The 25,957-nt window shown below is 41.4% G+C and overlaps 1 pseudogene; it reads left to right on the top strand.

Moving 5' to 3' along the window:
• Positions 1–8,718: 8,718 nt before the first annotated feature.
• On the top strand, positions 8,719–24,407 carry LOC113177973 (sulfotransferase 2A1-like; annotated as a pseudogene).
• The last annotated feature ends 1,550 nt before the right edge of the window (positions 24,408–25,957 follow it).

Raw genomic sequence — 25,957 nt, 5'->3', positions numbered from 1 at the left:
TAAATGTGGCATTTATACACAATGGAGTATTATTCTGCAGTAAAAAATGACAAAATCATAGAATTTGGAGGGAAATGGATGGCATTAGAGCAGATTATGCTAAGTGAAGCCAGTCAATCTTTAAAAAACAAATACCAAATGACTCCTTTGATATAAGGGGAGTAAACAAGGACAGGGTAGGGACAAAGAGCTTGAGTAGAAGATGTACATTAAACAGGGACGAGAGGTGGGTGGGAAAGGGAGTGAGAAGGGAAATCGCATGGAAATAGAAGGCAATCCTCAGGGTTATACAAAATGACATATAAGAGGAAAGGAGGGGTAAGACAAGATAATACAAAGGGAAGAAATGATTTACAGTAGAAGGGGTAGAGAGAGAAAAGGGGAGGGGAGGGGAGGGGAGGGGAGGGGAGGGGAGGGGGGATAGTAGAGAATAGGACAGACAGCAGAATACATCAGACACGAGAAAGGCAATATGTCAATCAATGGAAGGGTAACTGATGTGATACAGCAATCTGTATACGGGGTAAAATTGGGAGTTCATAACCCACCTGAATCAAACTGTGAAATATGATGTATTAAGAACTATGTAATATTTTGAACGACCAATAATAATAAAAATAAATAAATAAATAAATAAATAAATAAATAAATATTGGTAATGAACTTTCAGCTTTGAAATTCAAGGAAAGAGTTAACTGTTGCACTAGCTATAGGTATGTGTGTGTTACTGCTGCCAAATACAATGCTTCCCAATGGATTGGGTAAAGGTTAAAAATCATTTATTGGGTACTCAGAAAAATGATAATAACACCTTGGATTTTTTTGGAGCTCCATCATCATATTCAAGATATACAAAAAAAGTAAGATTGATTTTTCGGATCCTACTTCTTTAGCTGATCAAATACATAAATAATCGAATGACATCAACCCTGGAAACATTCTTAAACATTCTACATGGTATATCCTTGTATTGTTCTCTTTGCTACGAATTCTCTCTTGTAATTGTAGCATGGCGAGCCTTCAAAACAAGGATTCTGGGACTTGAAATAGTGACCCATCACCTGCTTTTCAAAGAAAGAAAAGGGAGTATGTGGGGAGCCACTCTGAATGATTTGTGTTTCCCTCCCAGGGCGGAGAGGCTTTGATGGGCATTACATCTCATAGTGACTTGGACATTGCCCTGGTCCTAGAAGTTTGAGGACACGTCTTCAGATGTAGGTGTCACCCTACAGTCCTTGGGTGGAATTACACTCACATGTCCCTTGTAACTCCACCCCCTTCTTATCTTTTTTGGATGGAATATTCTAAGAATGAGGGTCCTCCCAATAAAAGCCCACTTCTGAACATGCTGACTCTCTCTCTCTCGCCAGCCTCTTGTGACTATCTCTCATTCTCCCATTTGGGGACCTTGAGGCCAAGAGTGGAGGAGCCATCCTGAAGCTTGTTTAAAGGTGAAGTGTGTGTCTATGTTTATTTGGTGTCCCTGGAAATTCACAGGAATGAACTTAAGTTCAGCTGGCCCCTCAGGCTGGGGGCAACAGTAGCCAGTGACTTTACCACTGAATTCAAGCTAGGCTAATCTGTGGAATGGTCCATATCCTTGCACTCATGTGAGGTCTGGCTACATCAACCTTATCTAATGTCTGAGAAACTCAGGTCTCACCCAACCTACCAATGAGCAGATACCCAGCAAGATCTGCAGGGATTATCTAGGCCTATGGAAGGGTAAAATGCATTGATCAAACATTAGGCACCGACCTTGATCTTAGAAGTGAATAAAGACTTGGGGAAGAGATGGAAAGGGAGGTGAGAAGCCAGGAGCTGTGGGCCCTCCCTGTCATTCAAAAATTTGTAAACCATATTTGTCTCTAACATTGGTGAGTGTTCCCAGATGGGCAAAGATCAAATCCACTTGGGATTTGCTTTAGAGTGAATCAGGCAGAGAATTTTAATCAGCCTGTAGTTTCCTAGATAAGGAAGAAAAAGTGATGGTCACTCATTTGAACTTACTTTTGAACAAAAAATTATGACAAAATATATAACACAAGATTTACCATTATACCCCTGTCAGCATACATTTGGGTGTTGCTAAGCTGTGTTGAGCATGTTCATATTTTTGCTCAGTCAATGTCCAGAACTTTTTCCTGTTAAAAAACTGAAATTCTCTGCTTATTAACAATAAATCCTACTGATTCCTTCATTCCGCCCCTGAAACTCTCCATGGAGCTTTCTATTTCTATGATCTTGACTACACTAGGTATTCTGCACCAATGAAATCATATACTATTTAGACTTTTGTCCCCAACAGACTGCATTTGGCATGATGTCCTCAAGATTGATCTATGTTGCAGAAGGTGTCAGACTATTTTCTTTGTTAAGGCTGAATCATACTCCATTGTATCAACATGCCACAGTTTGTTTATGCATCATCAGTCAATGGATTTGAGGTTGCTTCCACTACTTGGCTCTTTGCTGAGATGCTTTTAATATGTTCCCACTTCCCTTGACTCTCCAGTCCTATGCCCCTTCCAATGACATCGGCCTCAAGCTTTGCCCAGTTTGCAATGCTCCTGCCCCAAGTCCCTCTCCTGTAGAGGCATGATGCATGTTCTTTCAGTCCCTTGAATTGTCCAGGCTCCTTTCTGATTCCCAGCCATTGTCGATGCTGACTTTCCTTCTCTACAGTACACCTGTCCACCACGTGAACTCCCATTCAGACTTTTCATTTCCATTGAGCTGGTATTTCCCTAGGAGATCTTCACTCTTCCACCGCTTTCTCCCATGCCACCGTAAAAATGCCTGAATCTGCAAACCCCATTTTTTGGCACTACTGTTTCATGTAGAATATTTTATAATCAGGAGGAAAAACCCTTTTCACTTTTCCTGTTAATTCCTGGAAGTATTAATAGATGAAGCACTTGTTTATTAAACAAGGGACTGTTGACACTGAATGTAAATCTGATATAACCAGAAGCTGTTGTGTGCTTCTTGGGGAGAAAGACCAACAATTGGGGCTTGAGTATTATTCTGGCTGAAAGAAGAGTGGAATTGAATTAGGCAAAGTTTCAGGGGATACCTGTGCTCTGGACAGACAGAATACTATGCATATCAAGACAAAAAAAAACTATCATTTTTTTAAAAGGGGAAACTTTCATGAATTTTGTTTCATTCTCAGTATTGCCAAGTAATTCTAGAGAGTTATGGCAATCACAATGACCCTGTCATGTCCACTAATAATGCAGGGCTGACATGTTTCTACAGCATTCTGAACACTTCATACATGTCAACCATTACATCATCCACAAGTCCTATGAATTGAATGAGGAGGTCATGAACTCCACACACTCAACAGAGTAAAATGGTGAACTTTGTTATAGTTTAATAGTGCACTATGGTTATACATTATAGTTGGGTTCACTTCGACACAATCATACATGCATGGGATATAATTTGCTCCACTTCAGTCCCCAGTAACTGTGATTTTCCTACCCTACTTTTCCCTCCTTAACTGCTAGTATTTATTTATTTAACTGCTAGTATTTATTTATTTATGCTTTATAGATACGCATTAAGGAGGAATCCACTGTGGTCTATTTATATTGCACACAGCATAAATTTGTTAATTTCTTCTGCATTTCCTTACCTTTCCCATCCATCTCCCTACCCCCTGGGTCTCCTTCTAGTCCTCTGAGCTTACCTCTATCTTTATGATATCAGAACCCCCACCTGATTTTCCCTCTTACTTTACTCTAGATTCTGGATATAAGCAACAACATCTACCTGTATGCTTTCTGAGCCTGGTTTGTTTAAGTCAGCATGATGTTCACCAATTCCATAGTTTTACTGCCAAATGCCATAATTTTGTTCTTCCTTATAAATTAGTAACTGTCCACTGTGTATATACACCATGATTTTGAATCCATGCACCTATTGATGGATAGCTGTGCTATTTCCACATCTTTGTTCTTGTGAGTTATGCTATTATATTCATTGATGTGCTGCATCACTATAGTATTTGACTTTAGAGATGTGTAAATACCAAGAAGTGGGATAGCTGGGTCACATGGGGTTTTTATTTGAAGCTTTTGTGGGTACACTCATACCAATTTCCAGAGTGTTTGTACTAATTTGCATGTCCACCATGGATGAGTGTCCCCTTCCCCCCACATCCTCCCCAGCATGTACTATTTGTGTTCTTGATGATTGTCGTTCTGACTGGAGTGAAAGGAAATCTCTATGTAGTTTTGATTTGCATTTCTGTGATAACTACGAATGTTGTTGAACATTTTTTCATGTATTTCTTGGCCATTTGTATTTCTTCTTCTGAGAAGTATGTGTTCAGTTCTCCTGACAAAATTGTCAATTTTCTGGAATAAGTTCATGTGTCAGGATTGTGTTGACCCTTTGATATAAAGTGCCTTTGAAGCACACAATTGCCTAAACTTGTCCCCATTTGTGACCCAAGTTCAAGCTCTCTGCTTGATCACACAGTGTTGCCAGATTCCATAGACTCAACCTTAGTCCATGCCCTGTCCTTGGACAACTGTTACGTCTGAGTGACAGCAGAATCCAGGATCCACTGGACTACAGTGGTCCTGGGTGACTCCACTGGCTACAGTTATCCCTAGTGCCCCTCGAGTGCATGCTGCATACAGTCTGCAGTTATCCTTGGTTGATGTGTTAGATATGAAAATTCTCTCATCTCAGTCCCTAATTCCTAAAAGCATGAAACCCATTCCCATACGTTAATCAGAAGGAAAGGGAGACTGGACGCAGGAATCCAGTGACATTCTACTCCCTTATCTGCAACTCTAAAGCAGAGAGAGAGAGAGAAAATCTATTTTAAAAACACCAATAAACAGAAAATAACAGCTTTCTTCAGTCCCATGAATTGATCAGTGGCATTACTTTGCAGCACTTGCTATGGGGTCCTGCCCGTGAACTCATGCCCAGATCCTGATCCTCTTGTTCTCTGAGTGATTCCAAAATTGCTGAATACAAAGAAACTTTGGGTCACCAGTCACAATCTTCTTTTATAACCAGTTAATTTGTCAACAAAAAGAGTTAATGATTCTTTGAATCATCAATGATTCTTTTGACTTCCTTTACAGTAAGTGTGTTCAGTAACCTACTGGGATAAATGAAGCAGGCAGCTTGGGCAAGAGGCCACTCTGCTCCCTGTCACTCTGCCTCTGCACCTGCTTCTGTCTCCTTTTTATTTTCTTACAGGTATAAACATGGCTGTGCATGTATTGCTATTTATTATGCTGATTTGAATTCTTTTGAATAAGTACCAAGGGGTGTAAGAGTAGGGTCACATGGTGGCTCTGCTCCTAGTCTTTGAAGAACTTTCATTTGACATTTATTAATTGGAGTATTTGGTTATTTGGAAATAAGATTTTTTTAGTTCTTTTTACATTCTGTCAGAAGAGTTTCTGGCAAAGTTTTCTTCCCATTCCTTGCATCTTTCTTCACAGACTTGCTTCCATTGCTCTGCAGAACTGGTTTAATTTGGTGTCTTTCTATTTGTTGATTCATTATTTTATTTCCTAAATTTTAGGAGTCTTATTGAGGAAGTCAGTGCCGGGAACTATAAGTCAGAGAATTGACCCTATGTCTTCTATAACAGTTATAACGTTTCTGGTCTGATTCTAGGTCTTTGACCCATTTTGTGTTGACTTTTATATTAAGGAGAAATACAGGGATCTACTTCATCGATTTCTTGTAAAATCTCCCTGGGTGACATGTTTGGACCACCCTAGCAGAGGGACTAGTCAGGAAGGACAGATTGTAGCAGTACAGTCAGAGCCTCCTGTGCCACCAGGGATAACTGCAGACCGTACACAGCAGGCACTCGAGGGCACTGGGGATAACAGTGACCAGGGCAGCACTGACTCAGGGGTCACCAGCATTTCCATTTAGAGAACATGAACTTGGTTACCACTGGGAACAAGCATAGTGCAGCACAGAGCTGGACTGGTGTCACCCAGGGATCACTGTAGTCCCGTGGATGCTGGACTCTGCTGTCCCTCAGACATAACACTGGTCCACGACAGGACATGGACAGAAGTTCTGTACTGAGCATGGACTCTGGTGACACTGTGGGATCCAGCAGAGAGCATGAACTTGGGTCACATCTGGTGACAAATGTAGGCAGAGGGTGCTTCAGAGAAACTATATGTAAGTATCATCACACTCTTGACACATGGACGCTTTCCAATAAAGTAACCATTTTACCAAAACTGCTAAATGCACACTTCTCAGAAGAAGAAAGGCAAATGGCCAACAAATACATGAAAAAAACTGTTCAACATCCCTAGCAATCAGGGAAATGCAAATCAAAACGACATTGAGATTTCATCTCACTCCATCAGAATTACAATCATCAAGAACACAAATAATGAATGCTGTGGAGGATGGGGGGAAAGGGTACACTCAAACATCGTGGGTGGAACTGCAAATTAGCACAGCCACTCTGGAAAGTCCTATAGAGATTCCTCAAAAGACTAATGGAACCCCAAGGTGACCCAGCAATCCCACGCCTTGCCCTATCTCTAAAGTCAGAATACTAGAGTGACGCTGCTGCATCAGTGTGGATAACAGCATCACTCACAGGAGCCATGTTTTGGAAGTAGCCCAGAACACATCAACAGGGGAATGGATTAAGAAAATATGGCATTATATACACAGAGGAGAATTACTAAGTCATGACAAAAAATGAAATTTTGGACTTTGCTGATAAATGGATATAACTGGAGATTGTCCTGCTAAGTGAAATAAGCCAGACTCAGAAAGTGAAAGGTTAAATGTCTTGCCCATATGCAGAAGATAGAGCAAAGTAAGGGGGAACTCTGGGGTGGGGGCTTTGATATCATAAAGATAGAGGGAAGGTGAGTGGAGAAGAAGAAATAGACTGAGGGGGAAGGGAGAGGTGGAAGGGCAAGCAAGTGCAGAATGAAATGGATAAAATTATGCCATGAGCATGTATAAATACCCCACAGTGGGTTCACCTTCATGCATATTGATAACGCATGAATACATAAATAAATACTCGTAGGTAGAGGAGGAAAAGTGGGGACGGAGGGCAGAGTCACTGGGCACAGAATGGGAGGGAGTTAAATCCCATGTCTAGATGGTTATGTTAGAATGAACCCCACTGCAATGTTGAACCCCAGTGCACTAATAAGAGCATAGGAAAGTCAAGCATTTGACACTGTCGGGGGGTGGGTTCAGGACTCTCATTCGTTTCATAGGCTTGGTGGGATGCTGTAACGGGTCACAAGTATTAAGTGTTCAGAATGCTGCAGAGACGTGTCAGCCCTCCATTACTGTTGGACATTCACAGTGTCACAGGGTCACTGTGAATGTGACATATTTCTCTGAAATTATCTGACAATAGTAAGAATAAAACAAGATTCATGAAACAGTTTCCCCTTTTTAAAAAGGTCGCTCTTGTGGCTGGGCTTGTGACGCCGTGGAGGAGCACTTGTCTAATATGTGTAAGGCCTGGGTCCAATCCTGAGCACCACACAAAATAAATACACAAGTAAAAGAAAAGGTTTAAATATAAATCATTAAATTTTAAAAAGGTAGCTCCTTTTCTTCATGTGCATATTATTCTGTCAGAGAACAGGTCCCCCTCTGCAATGTTGCTTAACTGGATCCACTTTTCCTTCAGCCAGAATACTACTCATGCCCAATTGTTGGTCATTCTCCCCAAGATACACACAGCAGTCTGTGGCCACCTGAGATTTAGGGTCAGTATCACCAGCTCCTGGTATCATACACAGGCGCTCAGTCTATTGATTACCCAAGAATTAAGGGGAAAAGTGGCAATGTTTTTGCTCCTGGTTATCATACATTCTACATGAAACACTGTTGCCTTCAATGTGGGGCTTACATTCATTAGACGGTTTTCATTTTAGCTGACAGAAGACCATGGGGACTGACAAAGATGTAGGTGCATCCTGAAGCATTCCTGGAATCAGTAGGTGGCTATTTATGGGCCCCCTGGATGGGCGTGTTGCTTGAACATGTGGAGCTGTTGGTCCCCGAGTCCCCTGGGCACTGAGAGTGCTTGACCAAGGATGAGGCAGAGCTTCGATAGATCCTTGATGTGGTAGATATGAAGATTCTCTCATCTCAGCCCCTAAACACTGACAGCCTGCAGCCCACTCCCACAGGTTAATCAGAAGGAAAGGGAGGACTGGACCCTGGAGTCAGTGACAGTCCACCCTCCTATCTGCTGACTCTGAAGCATGCTCCTGCCCTTCAGCCTGAGAGTCTTCAGTCCACTGTCCCTCTGTCTGCTTCCAGGCTGTTATTTATACACTCTATCAGTCGGGTGCATGTGAAAAATCTACTTTGAAAACTCTTCAAATGCAAATAATTGAGAAAGAGTGGCTTTCTCAGGTCTCAGGAATTCATCAGTTGGATTATTTTGCAGCACTTGCCACTGCGTTGTGAGATCATGTTGAGGTCACGAGGCTCATGTTCTCTGAATGAGTCCAAAACTGATCAACACAGTGAAACTTTGGACTACCAGTCACTATTTGTATTTATACCAGTTAATTTGACACCAATAATGTTAATGATTCTCTTGAATCTTCAATGATTTTTTAATTTCGTTAAAATAAGACTGGACTCAAAGTCTAGTCTCTCAGTATCTCCCACAAGGTCCAATGCTGTGAACCTCAGCACAGCAGAGAAATCGTCATCATGACAGATGGCTACCTGTGGTTTGAAGGGTTACCTTTCCCCCATGTTGGTTGGAGCTGTGAAGGTCTAAAAGAAGCATGTACTGAATTTGTAATAAGGGAGGAAGATACAGTAATGGTGTCATACCCTAAGTCAGGTAAGGAAACTAGAAAGGAACTGTCCAGGAGAAAGGCAAGGGCTGTGTTCCTCACCTGCTCAGCAGATGGAGTTCATGACCTCTACAGCCAGTGAGCCCTGCTTGGGGGACGAAGGGGCAGTGCCCCAGGCCACCACCATTCAGACTAGGACACAGTGACATAAGTGCTCAGCAGGGATCAGCTAAGCTACTGCAGGAAGATACAGAAGTGAATCCTAATGACATCCAGGCATCTGTGTGGTGGCCTGGGAGAGGGGGTGCCAGAGAGTGACCAGCGAGCACTTAAGGGTGAAATACCAGCTCCATAGAAATGAAAGAGGGAGTGGGAGGCCACAGGGTGAAGAGGGGGATTTTAGAGCAGGAGGGTCAGCATGGACAATGGCTGGGAATCAGACAGGAGCCCGAGAAATTCAAGGGATTGAAAGGACATGCATCATAAATCTATGTGGTGGGCCTGGGGGCAGGGTCATTGCAAACAGAGTAAGGATTGAGGCCAATATCCTTGGAAGGGGCACTGTGCTGGGAAGTCAAGGGAAAGGGGGACATACAAAAAGTTTTTCAGCAAACAGCCAAGAGGTGGAAGAAACCTAAAATCCTTTCATAGATGAATGCATAACAAAATATGGCATGTTAATAAAATGGGATACGATTCAGCCATCACAAGGAAGAATAGTCTCACACCTTCTACAACATAGAGAAATCCTGAGGGAGTCATGCTAAATGCAATATTATGGGCATAAAAGGACAAGTACTAGGATTGCAATGGAGCAAAATACCTAGGGTTCAAACAAAAAGCATGGTGAGTTCCAGGGATGAAATATGGAATAGCTAGGGAAATGTTGTTAATTAGGCAAGAATTTGAGTTTTTGAAGACGAAAAGTATCTGGACATTGGAAGAGCAAAATCAGGAAGGTGTTTAACATGGTTAGCACTACCCCACTGCATGCTTCAAATGGGTATGATGGTAAAGTTTGTGTCATGCATTTTTACCATCATTTTTTTTGTTCACAAGTCATGTTGAAATGAGTGACCATCACTTTTACTTTCTTATCTAGGAACCCACTGGTTGATTGAAATTCTCTGCCTGATTCACTCCAAAGGCGATACCAAATGGATCCGATCTGTGTCCATCTGGGAACGTGCACCCTGGTTAGAGATAGATTCAGGATACAAATTGTTAAAGGAGAGAGAGGGCCCACGGCTTCTGGCCTTTCACCTCCCCTTCCATCTCTTCCCTAAGTCTTTTTTCACTTCCAAGGCCAAGGTCAGTACCAAATTTTGATCAGTGCTTTTTCCCTTCCATGTGCCCAGATAACACCTCCTGCAGATCTTGCTGGGGTGTGTGCTCCCTGGGTGGGTTAGGCGGGACCTGAGAGTCTCAGATACTAGTTTAGGTTGATGTAGCCACAACCAGACCACACTAAGGTGCAGGAATGTGAGCCATTGCACAGATTAGCCCAGGCTGAATTTGGGAGTGAAGTGACTGGCTAATCAACACCAGCCTCTTAATATGTACATATGTACACAGTTAGGCAACTATCCCCCAACCAGACTAGAACATTCCTGCTGTCCAGACAGTTCCCAGGCTCCTTGTACCCATCAGTGCCCACCACCTGAGGGAAACTGCCCCTGCACTTCAGCTGCAGATGGCTTTGGTGTATATCTGTATTTTGTATAAGGAATTCGTGCTGCATGGATGTCCTGTCTGTGAGCTTCCTCCATGGCCTTGAGTGTGAGAATGACTGTGTGTTGCTATGAAGGTGAATATACCATCATTGATCAATTCATTCTGCTGTTAGTGATCATTATGGCAAAGCACACGAGTGCCTCACCAACACCATCTAGAACTTTCCTGAAGGCTCCCATGTTGGGTAACCTAAAGTCCTAGAATGAAGAGGCAAGGTCTTCCTCTTCTATTCCTATAATGGGAAACTAAAATGTGTATTTGATGAACGAATGCTATAAATAATTAATTAAATGAATCCATTGATGTTCAGCAGATATTAAGTAGGAACTGCCTGGGTAAAGAGGAAAATCAAGGTGGGAAAGGACTGATTATTACTGTTTTTTTTTCTTTCTCTCTCTCATTTTCCTTCATTTAAGGTGATATATATCATGAGAAATCCCAAAGATGTCCTTGTGTCAGCTTACTATCATTAGTCCATGACAAAACTTCCTAAGAAACCAGAGTCACTGGATCAATCAGTGGTTCCTCCAAGGCCACGGTGAGTCTCTGACCTACAGATCTGCGTCCACACTGCTCTCCTAATTGTGTGGCATGACTTTTCTGCTCTTTTTCTGTGTACGTCCCATGTATGAGAGAAAACAGACAACCCTTGATGCTGTGAGCCTGGCTTCCTTCAATGAGCATGCTGGTCTCCAGTTCCATCCATTTTCCTGTGAATGACATAATTCAGTTTTTCCTTATGACCGAGGAAAACTCCATCACATGGATGTGCCACATTCTCTTTACCCCTTCCTCAGTCAGTGGACACCTAGTCTGACTCTGTAACTAAGCTGCTGGGAATTGAACTGGCATCAACATGGGTGTCACATATTGCTACAGTGGCTGACTTTAATTCTTTTAGATGAAAACCAAGGAGCCCTGTGACCGGGTTATATGGTGGTCCCACTCCTAGTCTTTTCAGAGGTGCTGAACTGATTTCCATGGAGGTTGTACTAATCTCCAATCTCTGGTGGGTAAGCATTTATTTTCATTCGTATCCTTGTCGCATTATCATTAATTGTGTTCTTGACGTTTGCCGTTCTAACTGGAGTGAGACGCAATCTCAGTGTAGCTTGGATTTGCTTTTCTCTAGTCATTAAAAATGTTGACTTTTATTTTCATTAAATTGTTGGCCATCATATTTTTCCTTTTGAGAAATGATTGTTCATTTACCCATCTATTGATTCGGTTATTTGGGTTTTGGTGTTAAGATTTTTGGGTTCTTTATACATTCTGGATATTAATCCTCTGTCAGAAGAGTAGCTGACAAAGATTTTCTCCCAATTTTTCAGCCCTATCTTGTCTCCTTACCATTGCTGTAAAAAAGCTTTTCAGATGGATGCCATTCCTTTATCAATTCTTGGTTTTCTTTCCTGAACACGAGGAGTCTTGTGGAGGAGGTTGTGCCTGCGCCTGTATGTTGTAGTGTAACCACGATGTTTTCTGCTAGTAGTTACAGTGATTAGGGTCAAATTCCTGTTTGCTGATTCACTTTGAGTGGAATTTGTTGCAGCATTTAGCTTCATTCTTCTACATGTTTTCTTAGTACCATTTATTAAACAGACTGTGTTCTCTCCAATATTAGCTTTTGGTGTCTTTGTTATGAATCAGATGATTGTACCTGGGTGATTTGTCTCTCTCTGTGTTTTCTATTCTAATAAATTGATCTTTACGTCTGTTTTATGCAGCACATTTTTTTTGTTATTGCACCACTTTAATATGATTTGAGACCATGAAGAATTTAAAATGGGATATCTTCAGCACTGTTCATTATGTGTGTGTGTGTGTGTGTGTGTGTGTGTGTGTGTTGGGATTAGACCCAGTGCTTTGCAACACCAGTCAAGTGCTTTACCACTGAGTATCATTCTCGGCCCTTGATCATTATTTTTATTGCTGAAAATGGCTTTGCATTTTTGTTTTTCATGAAAATTGTGGGACTATTTCTTCTATTTCAGTGAAGAATCTCATTGGTATTTGATGGAGATTGCACTGAATTTGTAGATTTCTTTTGGAAATGTGGCATTGTTTAAATTCTGGTTCTCCATGAACATGGAAGGGGTTTTCACATTCTAGTGTCTTCTTCAATTTCTTTCTTCAGTGTTCTATAATTTTCATTCTAAGAGGTGTATCTGCTCTTTGGGTCGAGTAGTATGCCAAGGGTTTGTTTGTTGTTGTTGTTGTTGTTTTTCTGTTTCTTTGAATTGATACCAGGTACTGATCTCAAACCAAATAATTACTGAGCAATATTTCTTTTCCATTTTTATATTTTATATATAAATAAGGTAGTCTCGCTGAGGTCCTTAACTCTGCTAAGTTGCACAGGCTGATTTGAACTTGCCATCCTCCTGCCTCAGCCTCCCTAGCTCCTGAGATTACAGGCGTGCCCCACCACACCTGTTTACCTAAGTATTTTTTGAGACCATTGTGAGTGGAATTGTATTTTTGGTTTCTTCCTCAGCAGATTCATTATTATTATGGATTTTTCTATGATGATCTTGTATCCTCCTACTCTGCTGAATGTGGTTATCAGTTCTACAAGGATTTGGGGGCAGCTTTAGGGGTCCTCAAACACAGCATCCTATCATGTGCAAACACTGATAATTTGGCTTCATTCTTTCCAACTGTATTATCTTGATCTCCTTCTCTTGCCTGACTTGTCTGATTAGAGTTCCCAAACTTCTGTTTAATGAGTGGTGCGAATGCACATCCTTGCCTTGTTCCTGGTTTTAGGAGAAATGCTTCCAGTTTTCCCAGGTTAGCATGATGTTGGCTTTGGGTTTGTCACATGTAGCCTTTAGGATGCTCAGCCATGTTCTTCTCTCAAGGTAAAATCTACTGACGTGGTGAAATACATTTATGAATTTGCATAAGTGTTGGGAGCCATTCTCACACGTGATTGGGTGCCTCCCGTTGAGGGTCTGAGGCACTTTGGCACATGTCGAAGTTTTTCCCGTCCCTCTCCTGATGAGAGAGCCCATCCGTGTGGGGGTGTGCCTGACCACTGACCCCGGGGACCCAATCGCTGACCCTGACCTTGGAGTGCAGCCCCCCCTCAACCTTCATTGGATGGAATTCTCCCCTGAATCTCTGGTTCCCTAATAAAAGGCTACTCCCCGGCGTGCTCGCTCTCTCTCTCCTGCTAGCCCTGAGTAATCCTTGCTGCCCTGCTGGGCGGCTAGAGGAGCGAACCAGAGATGGGAGCCGTCTCGGACCTAGCAATAGAATTAAGGTAACTGAGTCTGTGTGTTTTTATTTCGATCTCGTCTAACTAACTTTATGCCTAGAACCTCATTAATGAAACCACTGCGCAGGCCGCGTGGTAGATTTGGCGCCCAACGTGGGGCATTCTAGATTAGTTAGATTGAGTGGGAGCGCGCTATAAAGATAAGGAAAAAAGATATAAGGCTAAGGAAAAAGGAAATAAAGAAATAAAGGAAAAAGATAAAGATAAAGGAAGAGGTGACATTGGGTCACAAAAGTACCTGGAGTTATTGAAGGAAAGAGACGTTAAATTAATTAAAATGGGAAATTCAACTTCTTCTGATAAGGAAATGTACCTGACTATTTTAGACAGTATAATTAATCAGAAAGGGAAACAGATTAAGAAAACTCAGTTATTAGAATTTTTAAAGATTGTAGGTGAATATTGTCCTTGGTTTTGTGAACAGGAATCTCCAAATTTACTTACTTGGGAGAAATTAGGAAGGAAGTTACAGAGAGTTTGTATTTCTAATGAATTACCTGGAGGCATTGAAAATATACAGAAAACATGGACAGCTCTAGAAGTTTGTCTTTTTGAATATATAGGCCAGAGTTCGTGGCCCCCTGAGGACCTTTTAAAAGACATTCAAGGAGCTGTTAGGTCTATTCAAATGGAGAATGAGCCTGAGGCTAAGTTAATTCCCTTTCCCTTAAGCCATTTAAAAACAAAGGCACTAAGAGCCAAGCCAAAGGTTAGAAATGTGAACTTAAACTTGCAGCCCCATGTGGAGGATTCAGATGGCGCGGATGAGCCCGCCTTCTCGCCGCCATCATTCCCTCCTAGCGGGAGCCAAGCAACAATACGGGGAATTCCGGGGAAGGTCGCACAGTGTGACGTCACTGGCGCCTACCAGAACAGTCCGCGATTTTTACCAGGACAGGGACAGAGATCACAGACAGTTTTCTTAGGACCTTCAAGGACAGTTGAATTAAATCCTGAAACGGGGCCAGAACAAATTCCTACTGGGATTTTCGGGCCGCTTCCTGATAATACTGTAGGTTTAATTTTGGGACGGAATAATTTGAAGGGAGCCATTGAGGTAATACCTGGTGTGATAGATTCAGGATTTAAAGAACAGCTATATGTTACTGTAAAAGCCAATTATCCCCTAAGACTCACCCCAAAGGATACTTTTGCCCAATTAATATTATTGCCTTGTGTCTCTGAAAGGCACCTGCCGGCAGCTTCAGTTTCTAAGCAGCCGGACAGAGTATATTGGTCACAGTTAGTAAGACAAGAACGTCCTTTATTAAAACTTAGAATTAATAATAAAAATTTTCTAGGAATAATCGACACAGGAGCCGATATTTCGGTATTGTCTAGTCGGTTTTGGCCTAGAAACTGGCCTTTGCATGTAGCACCAGCTAACCTAGAGGGAATAGGACAGGTTTCACAGCCTGCTCAAAGTGCCAACTATCTCCATTGGGAAGATTCTGATGGGAACAGTGGAGTATTTAAGCCTTATGTGTTAGAGTCTTTACCAGCTAACCTATGGGGAAGAGATATTTTAACCAAAATGGGATTATTATTAGTTACTCCAAATTCTATAAGGTCAGTTGAGGAAGTTAATCAGAGGTATTTTCCTAGAGATGATAGGGAGACCTTTCAGGAAGAGTATCTGTTTACAAGCCAGTCTCCACGACAAAGATTAGTAAATGCTCCAAACCAAAATTTTTACTAGGGGCCCTGAGCACTTCCCCGATCCCTAAGACAGCTGAAAAAATCACGTGGCTCACAGAGGAGCCTATATGGATTTCTCAGTGGCCCATCTCAGGGGAAAAACTTAAAATAATTCATAGATTAGTTGAGGAACAATTTCAGGCTGGTCATATTGAACCAACGCTTAGTCCTTGGAACACACCTATTTTTGTTATTAGGAAAAAGTCAGGAAATTGGAGATTACTACAGGATTTAAGGGCAATAAATCATGCAATTCAGCCTATGGGATCATTACAGCCAGGACTTCCCTCCCCCACAGCCATTCCCTTAGATTATAGCTTGATGGTAATAGACTTAAAAGACTGCTTTTTCTCTATAAGGTTGCATCCTAAAGATTGTGAAAGGTTTGCTTTCACTGTCCCAGCAATTAATTTTAAGGAACCTGTTAAGAGATATTGCTGGAAGGTTCTTCCTCAGGGAATGCGTAATAGTCCTACACTGTGTCAAAAATACGTTGATCAGGCAATAGATCCCATAAGGAATAGCTTTCCTGATGCATATATTATTCATTTTATGGATGATATATTATTGGCTCATGCTAATCCAGAGACACTTTCAGAAATTTTTACTCAGTTAGAGGCTTCACTTACAGCAATGGGTTTATGTATAGCTCCTCAAAAAATTCAAAAGGTGTCTCCTTTTCAATATTTAGGCCAGATAATTCAAGGACGTACAATCCGTCCTCAAAATCTTCAGATAAGAGTTAAGGAGTTACGTACCCTTAATGATTTTCAAAAGTTATTGGGAGATATTAATTGGCTAAGGCCATCCTTAAAACTAACTACTTCTGAGTTAAGTCCTTTATTTCAGATATTACAAGGAAATCCTTCTCCAACCTCTCCACGTCAGCTAACTTTGGAAGCTAAGGCAGCCTTAAGGAAAGTTGAAGTTGCAATTAAAAATGCACAGCTTACTAGAATAGATCCTAAAGAAATAGTGTATTTATTAATATTTCCAACTGAGCATACCCCAACAGGAGCCATATGGCAAAGATTAGGAGTTATTGAGTGGATTTATTTATCCCACTCTCCTCAAAAAACATTAATTCCTTTTCATGATTCTATAGCTCAATTAGTAATTAAAGGTAGAACTAGGATTTTACAATTAATTGGATCTGAGCCTGATATCATAATTATTCCATTTTCTGCTCAACAAACTAACTGGCTTTTTCAAACTTCTAACTATTGGCAAATAGCTTTTGCTGATTTCCCTGGACAGATAGATAGCCATTATCCTCGTGATAAGATTGTACAATTTGCATCATTAACATCACTCATTTTTCCAAAAATTGTAAGAGCTCACCCAATAGAGGGAGCTTTATCGGTGTTCACAGATGGTTCTAACTCCAGTAAGGCAGGTTTTTTCAGTCGTGTTCACACAGAGGTGATACAAACTTCTTATACTTCTGCCCAAAGAGCAGAGCTTCAAGCTCTGATCTGTGCCTTAGATTACTTTTCAAATGAGCCTATTAATATTTATTCTGACAGCTTATATGCAGTCGGAGTTACCAAAAATATTGAAACTTCAATGATTGGGTTTACTTCATCACAGGAGTTATTTGAATTATTTCATAATTTACAAAAGACAGTGCTAATGCGAAAGTACCCATGTTTCATAGGACACATTCGAGCCCATACTAATCTTCCTGGACCTCTAGTTTCAGGTAATGACAAAATTGATAAGTTAGTAGCTTTTTGTCAACAGATGTCTTCATATGACTGTGCACTAGCTTCCCATTCCTTACACCATCAAAATGCTTCTAGCTTACGTAAAAAATTTAGTATTACCAGAGAACAAGCTCGTCAGATTGTAAGCCAATGCCCAAAGTGTGTTATTCACACTCCATCTCGGCCATCAGGGGTAAATCCCCGTGGATTAAAACCAAATCAGATATGGCAGATGGATGTAACTCATATTCCTCAATTTGGTAAGCAATGTTATGTGCATGTCATAGTGGACACTTATTCTAGATTTATTTTTGCCACAGCACGTACTAAGGAAAATGCTCAACATGTAATTTCTCATTGCTTAGCAGCTTTTTCCGTTTTAGGGTGCCCTATGCAGATTAAAACAGATAATGCTCCAGCTTACGTAAGCTCTTCTTTTCAACAATTCTGTCAAGAGTTTAAAATTAATCATAAAACAGAAATTCCTTATAACCCCCAAGGTCAAGCCATTGTGGAACGAGCTCATTTATCTATTAAGCTTCAATTACAAAAATTAAAAGGGGGGAATAGGATTGTCACTCCCCAAAATAGCCTTAATCATGCCTTGTTTGTTTTAAATTTTTTAAACTGTGATGCAGAAGGTCACACTGCTGCTGAGAGACAAATGTCTCCTTCAGTAACAGGCCCCTTAGGCAGAGTTCTGTGGAAAGACTTACAGACTGGTCAGTGGAAGGGACCAGATCCGGTAATAATGTGGGGAAAAGGCCATGCTTGTATCTTCCCAGAAGGTGCCTTCCGTCCTATTTGGGTGCCTGAACGTGCTATCAGACATGGAGGAGATAGAACCCAGATTCAAGCGACTGAGGATCGACCCAGAGGAGCCACTACCCAGAAGGAGGAGATTTCGGAAAAGGATGAAGAAAGACCAGATTGAACCAGTCGAAAAGCTGATTTCGTGGAAAGACGTAAAGAAACTAACAACCCAGGCTTCCCAAATACTTCGACGCCTAGGAAAGAACAGGACCCCAGTCTTGATGGTAGCGACAGTAATTGCCCTACTGGGCTGTCAGGTAAAAGGGAATCAAGTAGACACTTATTGGACATATTTCCCAGATCCACCCCTGGTACACCCAGCTGTGTGGACTGGAGAATCTATTCCAGTATTTACTAATGACTCATTCATGATGGGAGGATTTACAGATACTCATATTACTCCCAATCATGTGACTAGATTTAATTATTCTGGCTACAGTGCCCAATTACCTTTGTGTTGGTCACATGATAAACATGCTGGCTGTCTGAAAGTATCATTTGAAGAAAAGACAGCGATTGGTAAACCTAGACTGACAAATAATTCTATTTATGGGGACTTAAAACCTAACACTAGATCAGTAATTAAAATGGGACTTTCCCATAACAAGCCAGTCATTTCTGCAAAACCTCCACAGATACCCCACTGTCCAAATAGTTCTATAATTGAGATCGGTGCCTTTCCTAAATGGATGGATTGTGTAAATGCCTTTCCTGTACAACATAAGGTGTCTAAAGATAGTGGGTATATTTTAGACTGGTCTCCAAAAATTGATAAGAGACAATTACGAAAAAATTCTGCTATAACACCTGCAGGATTTTTCAGTAATATTTTGACTTATAGTGAAGGAGGTATTAAAAAAGATATTTGGCGCTTAATTGCTGCCTCAGAGTATTTACATTTTACAGATAAGCCTTTACCAAAATTTGTCGGCAAGAACTGTAAAGAGGGATCTTGCTATGGCTTAAGAGCTTGTGTCCAATCTCCTTATGTTTTAATTATTGGAAATGTAAAAGTTAAATGGATGGGTGACAGATATGTTATTGCTTGTAATAAGTGCAACCTAACCAATTGTATTACTAGGTATAATGGAGGAAAAGGAGTGCTGATACTTCGTCAGCCCTCTTTTGTTTTATTACCTGCTAATATTTCAGAGCCATGGTATGCTGATGCTGGTTTACAAGTCTTGCAGCAAATTCATGCTCAGCTAACAAGACCTAAACGTGCTATGGGAGTCATAATTGTTGGTGTGTTAGCACTGGTCTCATTTATTGCCTCAACTGTCTCTGCGTCTCTGACGTTGTCTCAAAATATTCAACATGCAAAATTTCTTAATAATTTAGCTCAAAATACTTCCAAGGCTCTGCGTAATCAAGTAAATATTGATGAAAGGATTGAAACTAAATTAAATGCCTTAGAGGCAACTGTTATAGACATAGGTAATGAACTTTCAGCCTTAAAATTTAAGGAGAGGCTTAAATGCCATGCTAATTATAAGTATGTATGTGTTACAGCTGCCAAGTACAATGCTTCTCTCTGGGATTGGGAGAAGGTTAAAAACCATTTATTAGGTATTTGGCAAAATAGTAATAATAGCTTGGATATTCTGGAACTTCATCACCATATCCAAGACATTCAAAATAATAAAGCTGATTTTTCAGATCCTTCTTCTTTGGCTAACCAAATATTGAAGGAGTTAAATGGATTCAACCCTGGAAATATTCTTAAACACTCCGCTTGGTACATTATTGGATTATTCTCTTTGCTGTTAATTCTCTTTTGTATTGTAACTATAGGATGGCGAGTCTTTCAATCAAGAATCCAGGAACTCCAGAGAATGAACCGCCGCCTCATTTTTAAGACAAAAAAGGGGGAATATGTTGGGAGCCATTCTCACACGTGATCGGGTGCCTCCCGTTGAGGGTCTGAGGCACTTTGGCACATGTCGAAGTTTTTCCTGTCCCTCTCCTGATGAGAGAGCCCATCCGTGTGGGGGTGTGCCTGACCACTGACCCCGGGGACCCAATCGCTGACCCTGACCTTGGAGTGCAGCCCCCCCTCAACCTTCATTGGATGGAATTCTCCCCTGAATCTCTGGTTCCCTAATAAAAGGCTACTCCCCGGCGTGCTCTCTCTCTCTCTCCTGCTAGCCCTGAGTAATCCTTGCTGCCCTGCTGGGCGGCTAGAGGAGCGAACCAGAGATGGGAGCCGTCTTGGACCTAGCAATAGAATTAAGGTAACTGAGTCTGTGTGTTTTTATTTCGATCTCGTCTAACTAACTTTATGCCTAGAACCTCATTAATGAAACCACTGCGCAGGCCGCGTGGTAGACATAAGGTGAACCAGACTTACATCCCTGGGATGAAATCAACGTGTCTTAAAGTATAATCCTAAAGTGTCAACACACCATGCCCTGTGTATAATCTTAATAGAATGTGCTAAAATTTTAACAAGGTTTTCTATCTGTGTTCAGAGGAATATTGGGCTGTTGTTTACTTACATGATATCTTGTCTGCCTTGGGTAAATATGCTACTGGTTTCATAGAATGAATTCAGAAATGTTCCCCTCTCTATTTCATCACCTTGTTTGAGGAGTATTTGTCAATTATACATGAATCAAGCTGTCAGGGTGTTAGAGTGACATGAATGGCACAGCCCTGTTTCAGCAGTGTGTCACTTGCACCCCTGTGCCTGCCCCACAGTGCCCTATGGATCATGGTTCGAGCACATTCGTGGCTGGATGTCCATGAGAGACAGGGAGAACGTCCTGCTGCTGAGTTATGAAGAGCTGCAGAAGGTGAGCACCTGTCAGATCCAGCGCCCGCCAGCTCCTGACCATCCTTGCTCCCTCTAATGTCCGTGGTCCTCAGTATCTGCTCTCGGACTTTCTGTAAATTGTAGCTCTTAAGGGTCACTAAGAGGAGATGAGCCCTTGGTCTCCATTGCCGTTTCTTCATTGATCTGCCCCCAAATCCAGGCTCTTCTTTCATGTCTTCAAACTTTTCCATCTGGCAACATCTCAAGGGCCCTTCCACACACCCAGGCTGAGGGCAACGGCTTATGCTAGCACCTGTGGCTGCCAAGGTTTCTGTGTGCAGGACCTATGATGCTCACAGAAATCTCATCATCAGAAGGGACTGGGTAGAAAGCATTAATCCCAGAGTTGTGTCCACCTGTCTGGCTTCTCCCCTTGACTGGCCAGGTGAGATGAAGGAGAGATGTCACTTTGTGTAACTCTTGTGAGAGGTCAGGGGCTGGAGTAATCCCAATGGCTTACAGATGAAGCTCGGCACTGGTGGGCTGGGTGCCGCGTACAGCTGGGTAACAGAAATGACTTCTAATGACCTATAGCACAGCGTGGCCACTATAAACAATGATAATCAATAATGCATTTCAAAATAGCAAGTGAAGAGGATTTTGAATGTTTTCAACTAAATCAATGATTTATGTCGGAGTTTGTGGATGTGTTACTTTACAGATTGGATGTCACACATTGAATAGATACTCATTCTAACTTTATTTTTCTGTTATCGTAGAGGAATGGCACACTGACTTGCACATAGATGTCCACTTCTGGATGTGAGTTTAAGAGCACCAAATGTAATTAATGCATTTAAATTACATAATAAATTAATGTAATTTAAAATATCTAGAAATTTTTTCAGAATTGTGAAGCAATGTAAGAAAAAACCCTTTCTGTTTCTCCCTCCTTCTGTCACCCATAGCAGTCTCCTCTCCTCCTGATGTCATTCCTCTCCTCTCCCCCTTCCCCCAGCCCTCCTAACACCATCATTACTATCCTCCCTTCTCCACTGTGATTCCCTCTCATAGACTCGCTCTTTGTTGTTCACCTTTTAGGACCCAAGAAGCACCATAGAGAAGATCTGTCAATTCCTGGGAAAGAAGTTAAATCCAGAAGAACTGGACTCAGTCCTCAAGAATAGCTCCTTCCATGTCATGAAAGAAAACAAGATGTCCAATTTAGAAACGTTGCCTGAAACTCATGTTGATAAGGATTTCAAAATTACAAGAAAAGGTAAAAGCTCTGGTTTCAGAATGTGTGAGAATACTTGGAGGGAATTCTTGTGTTTCCCACCGGACCCTTAGGGTTAGGGTGTTTGAACATATTGACTTGAGTGATTCATAACCAAGGAAACCTCTCATGTGCCTTGTGGAAAGATGTTTCCACGGTTCTGGGAGGGGCTGCCATCCCTGGAGACAGCCGATTCCTCCAGGGGAGGAGAGTGCGTCTTGGAGATGGTCATGTCTGGGCCACACCACTAGTGACTTACCATAGAGAACTGCCCTAAAGAAGAGATACACAGAGAATGAGCCAATAGGTGAAGTAGGGACTGGGTCATTTGTTATGAGACATTGGAAGGCCTCCTTCCTGTGAAGAAAGACGAATTATATCTACACTTCAGTTTCATGTCTATTGAAAATGTCTACTGCATGTACTCACAGAACCAGTTTTTCCAAAATTCACCTAGTTTACATGTATCTGAAATGGCAATCCATGGAGTATTTATACTAAATGCTTCACAAGATATTCAAAAGATCAGAATTCTTGTCACAGAGTGAGGCTGGAGCACAGAGCCATAAAACAGGAGTGGGCTAGGGGTATACCTCAGGGGGAGACCCATGCCTAGCAGAAGAAGTCAAGAAAGCTTCTTCTAATGACTAATGTATCAATGAACATGGGCGTAAGAATCAGTGGTTATAGGATAACAATTACATATTAGACATTCCTCTTTATATTCATATGAGTATAATGTTTACATGCATATACAACAGATATTGTTGTATTTTCTGTTAGTTAATTTGATTGGCCTGGTATGTGAAAATGAATTCCTATGATATATAAAATGGCACTATAATCAGATAAGGAAAGGGTCTGACTTATGCCCGTAACTTTAGCTTCCATTTGGCCCCCAACACATTCCCACAGGGTAACCCTGACAGGGTACTGTTTAAAACCTTTTGTGTGAAACAGGTTATTATGCTAGTATATTACTCATTCTTTTTGTTTTAAATAAATGACACTGAATGCATTACAATTCTTATTACACTTTTACAGCATAAGTTTTCATATCTCTTTATATAAAGTATGTTCACACCAATTTGTGTCTTCATACACATACTTTGAATAATGATATCTGTAAAATTCCATGGTCCTTTTAATCATTTCAAAAATTATTTCTTAACATTTACTGTGTCATTCCTTGAAGTATTAAATCTTATATAATTTATAAATTTTTTAGATGTCCTAATATTTGAGAAATGCATACTATATGAACATTCAAAAAGGAAATACATAGAACATATCATTTTGGTCATTGAAGTCAGCAAGGATGGATTTGTGTGGTTAGAACTGAGAGCCCCACTGAGTCACTGCACTGGAGTCAACAGTTGAGTTAGGCTAACGGACATGGCATAATGTGTCTGCTAGGACAGCACTCTGGTGAGGAGCAGGAAAGGTAAACACCCTGAGGGGGCAGCCTGGCAAGCTTGAGGCTGAATCAGAAGACTGTGTCATGGAGCCGAGAGAGCCAATGGGCAGTCCCAGGATGGAGTCTGAATCAACAAGGACCCTACACCTAGAGCCTCAACATCACCAGGGAACTTGGCTGAAGGAGACTGGAAATCTGGGGAGACATGAGCCAGAAGTGACTGGAGCCACTGGCTCTGCCAATGGATCCACATGGTGCCATGTGCAGAAGAACTTCTCACAGAGAAAAGTTAAAGCACAAAGACTAGTTGTGACCTGCTCTGATCACCAGGTCAGAAATTTTGTTGGTTTGGACCAAAGTGCTCAAACCCAAGTGGTCAGACTTAGTTATAGTCCAGATCTTCTGATTTATACCCAGCCTCACTGCGTATGGATTCTGTACAGATTGCTTTGAAAATGGAGGGAAGTCAGGACACACTTTCCAGGAAGATAGACGTGGAAATGGGTGTGGTGTCCAGGCAGGAGAAGGCCTCACCAATGACCCAGGGGTCACTCTGCTGTCTTGACAGAGCAGGGAGGAGGTCGTCATCTTATGCCCTATCCCTAGATCTGATCTGTGTCTACTTCATGTTTTCCAGGCATCTGTGGGGACTGGAAGAATCACTTCACAGTGGCCCAAGTTGAAGCCTTTGATAAAGTTTACCAGGAGAAGATATTGGGTTTCCCCAAAGAGCTGTTCCCATGGGAGTAGTGTCCAAAAATTCTGGATCTTTTATGGATACTGACATTGTTTCCTGTCTTGGGATATTTACAGGATTGGGAGGTTCTTAATATAAAAACCATTCTATGAGAAAAGGAAGGAAAAGATAGAATAACATAAAGAACCAATGAAATGTAAAACAATAGATGAGCAAAAGAATGTCTAGTCGGTCAGAGGAAGGAGAATGGGTAAGGGGGTGCCCAGCAGAGAAAGAGGGATCGTGACATAAAATTGATTGCATGGATGACTTTTTATGGAAGAACTCAACACTATGTATAACAATACAGCTGTGTCAAAAAAAAACCTAATTAGCCATTCTGCTTATTTGAATTATATGTTTTTCTTCTCTAATCACTTGCCTGTTAAAAATTACTAGAATTTCCCTAGTTACTTCACCACATCCTAGCTTTTGAATAATCTTACTAATATTTCAAACACATAGAGGCCTACAAAAATAAAATGGATATCCCACCATTGTGTCTCATTTTTAAAACAGAAATAAAACATAGAACCAGTTGAGGTTCCTTTCTATTACTTGTGGCTCCTGAATTTATTATGATGATGATCTGGAAGAGTGTAATTTCCAACACAGATTTATTTTCATTCCCAGTGGTTTTTACAGCATAAAAAAACAAGTGCCATGTTTAGAACTTTTAAAACATATGTAAATGGACCTGAAATAAAAGGAGAATTTGACCTCAGTGTACCCAAGTTATCTCATCCTGAGTACAGCAAAATAAATACAGCACAATAAAGTGAAGTAAGACAATGGGCCAAGCAGGCCTCGGGAGCGCCACCTACAGGTCTCCGGTTCTGGTGCCTGCTGCCCACTCCCAGCCCAGTCCTGCTTCCCTCCCTCTCTTCCTTCAGCACCTGGGCTCCCTCTCTTGGCCTTGTGGTGAGAGCCTCCCATCTTCCTTGGCTTCCTAGCTGAAGAACCTCAATCCTTCTCATTCCCCAAGAGCTTGGCCTCAAATTCTGGGCCCATTTGAGAGTGAAGTCAATGAATTGATTCCAGTGACTGTTCTGTTTTCAAGTAGTGATGAGTTTCCTTCTTTAAGAACTTCTAATGTGCTGATTATCTGGGCTTGGTGTAGCTTTTTCCTTTGTCTTGTACCTGTGTGGTCCAGGATGTGATCAGAGGCCTGATGGCAGTCTTCATTGTTAATTCAGGCTCCTCTTACAGCCACTCACTGTATCCAAGCTCTGAATATGGACAACTAAGTGGTAGCACCATGGAGAATGTCTTGCTTTATGCAATTTGCCTACTGTGTCTTCCATGGCATTTATTTTTGGTAAAATTAAACAAGCAGTAAACCCTTTCCTTCGTGATGTTGATAGGTCAGTACTTTGGGCTGACTAAAAGGAATGACCCATGAATTCCTGAATTATCATAGCTACATTCATATTCTCTCTCTCTCTCTCTCTCTCTCTCTCTCTCTCTCTCTCCCTTCCTCCCTACCTCCCTCCCACCATGTCTCCCTCTCTCCCATCTCTAGCCCCTCTCCTCCCTCCCTACCTCCCTCCATCCTCTCTCTCTGTTCCCTCTTCCTCTCTCTCTGGATTTACATAGCCACAATCTGAATAAGTTCCCCCACTGTTGAGAACAAAGGCAAGTATTACCCCAATTACCTCAAACTCTGACCCGTTCAACAGAAGGATATTATGCAGAAACCTATAGAACTAATGTTAGAAACAGGTAAAAGCAC

Source organism: Urocitellus parryii, chromosome 15 (assembly GCF_045843805.1).
Source record: "Urocitellus parryii isolate mUroPar1 chromosome 15, mUroPar1.hap1, whole genome shotgun sequence".
Classification (NCBI taxonomy): Eukaryota; Metazoa; Chordata; class Mammalia; order Rodentia; family Sciuridae; genus Urocitellus; species Urocitellus parryii.
The sequence above is the reverse complement of the archived record's forward strand: the minus strand, read 5'-3'. Positions and strand labels throughout refer to the sequence as shown.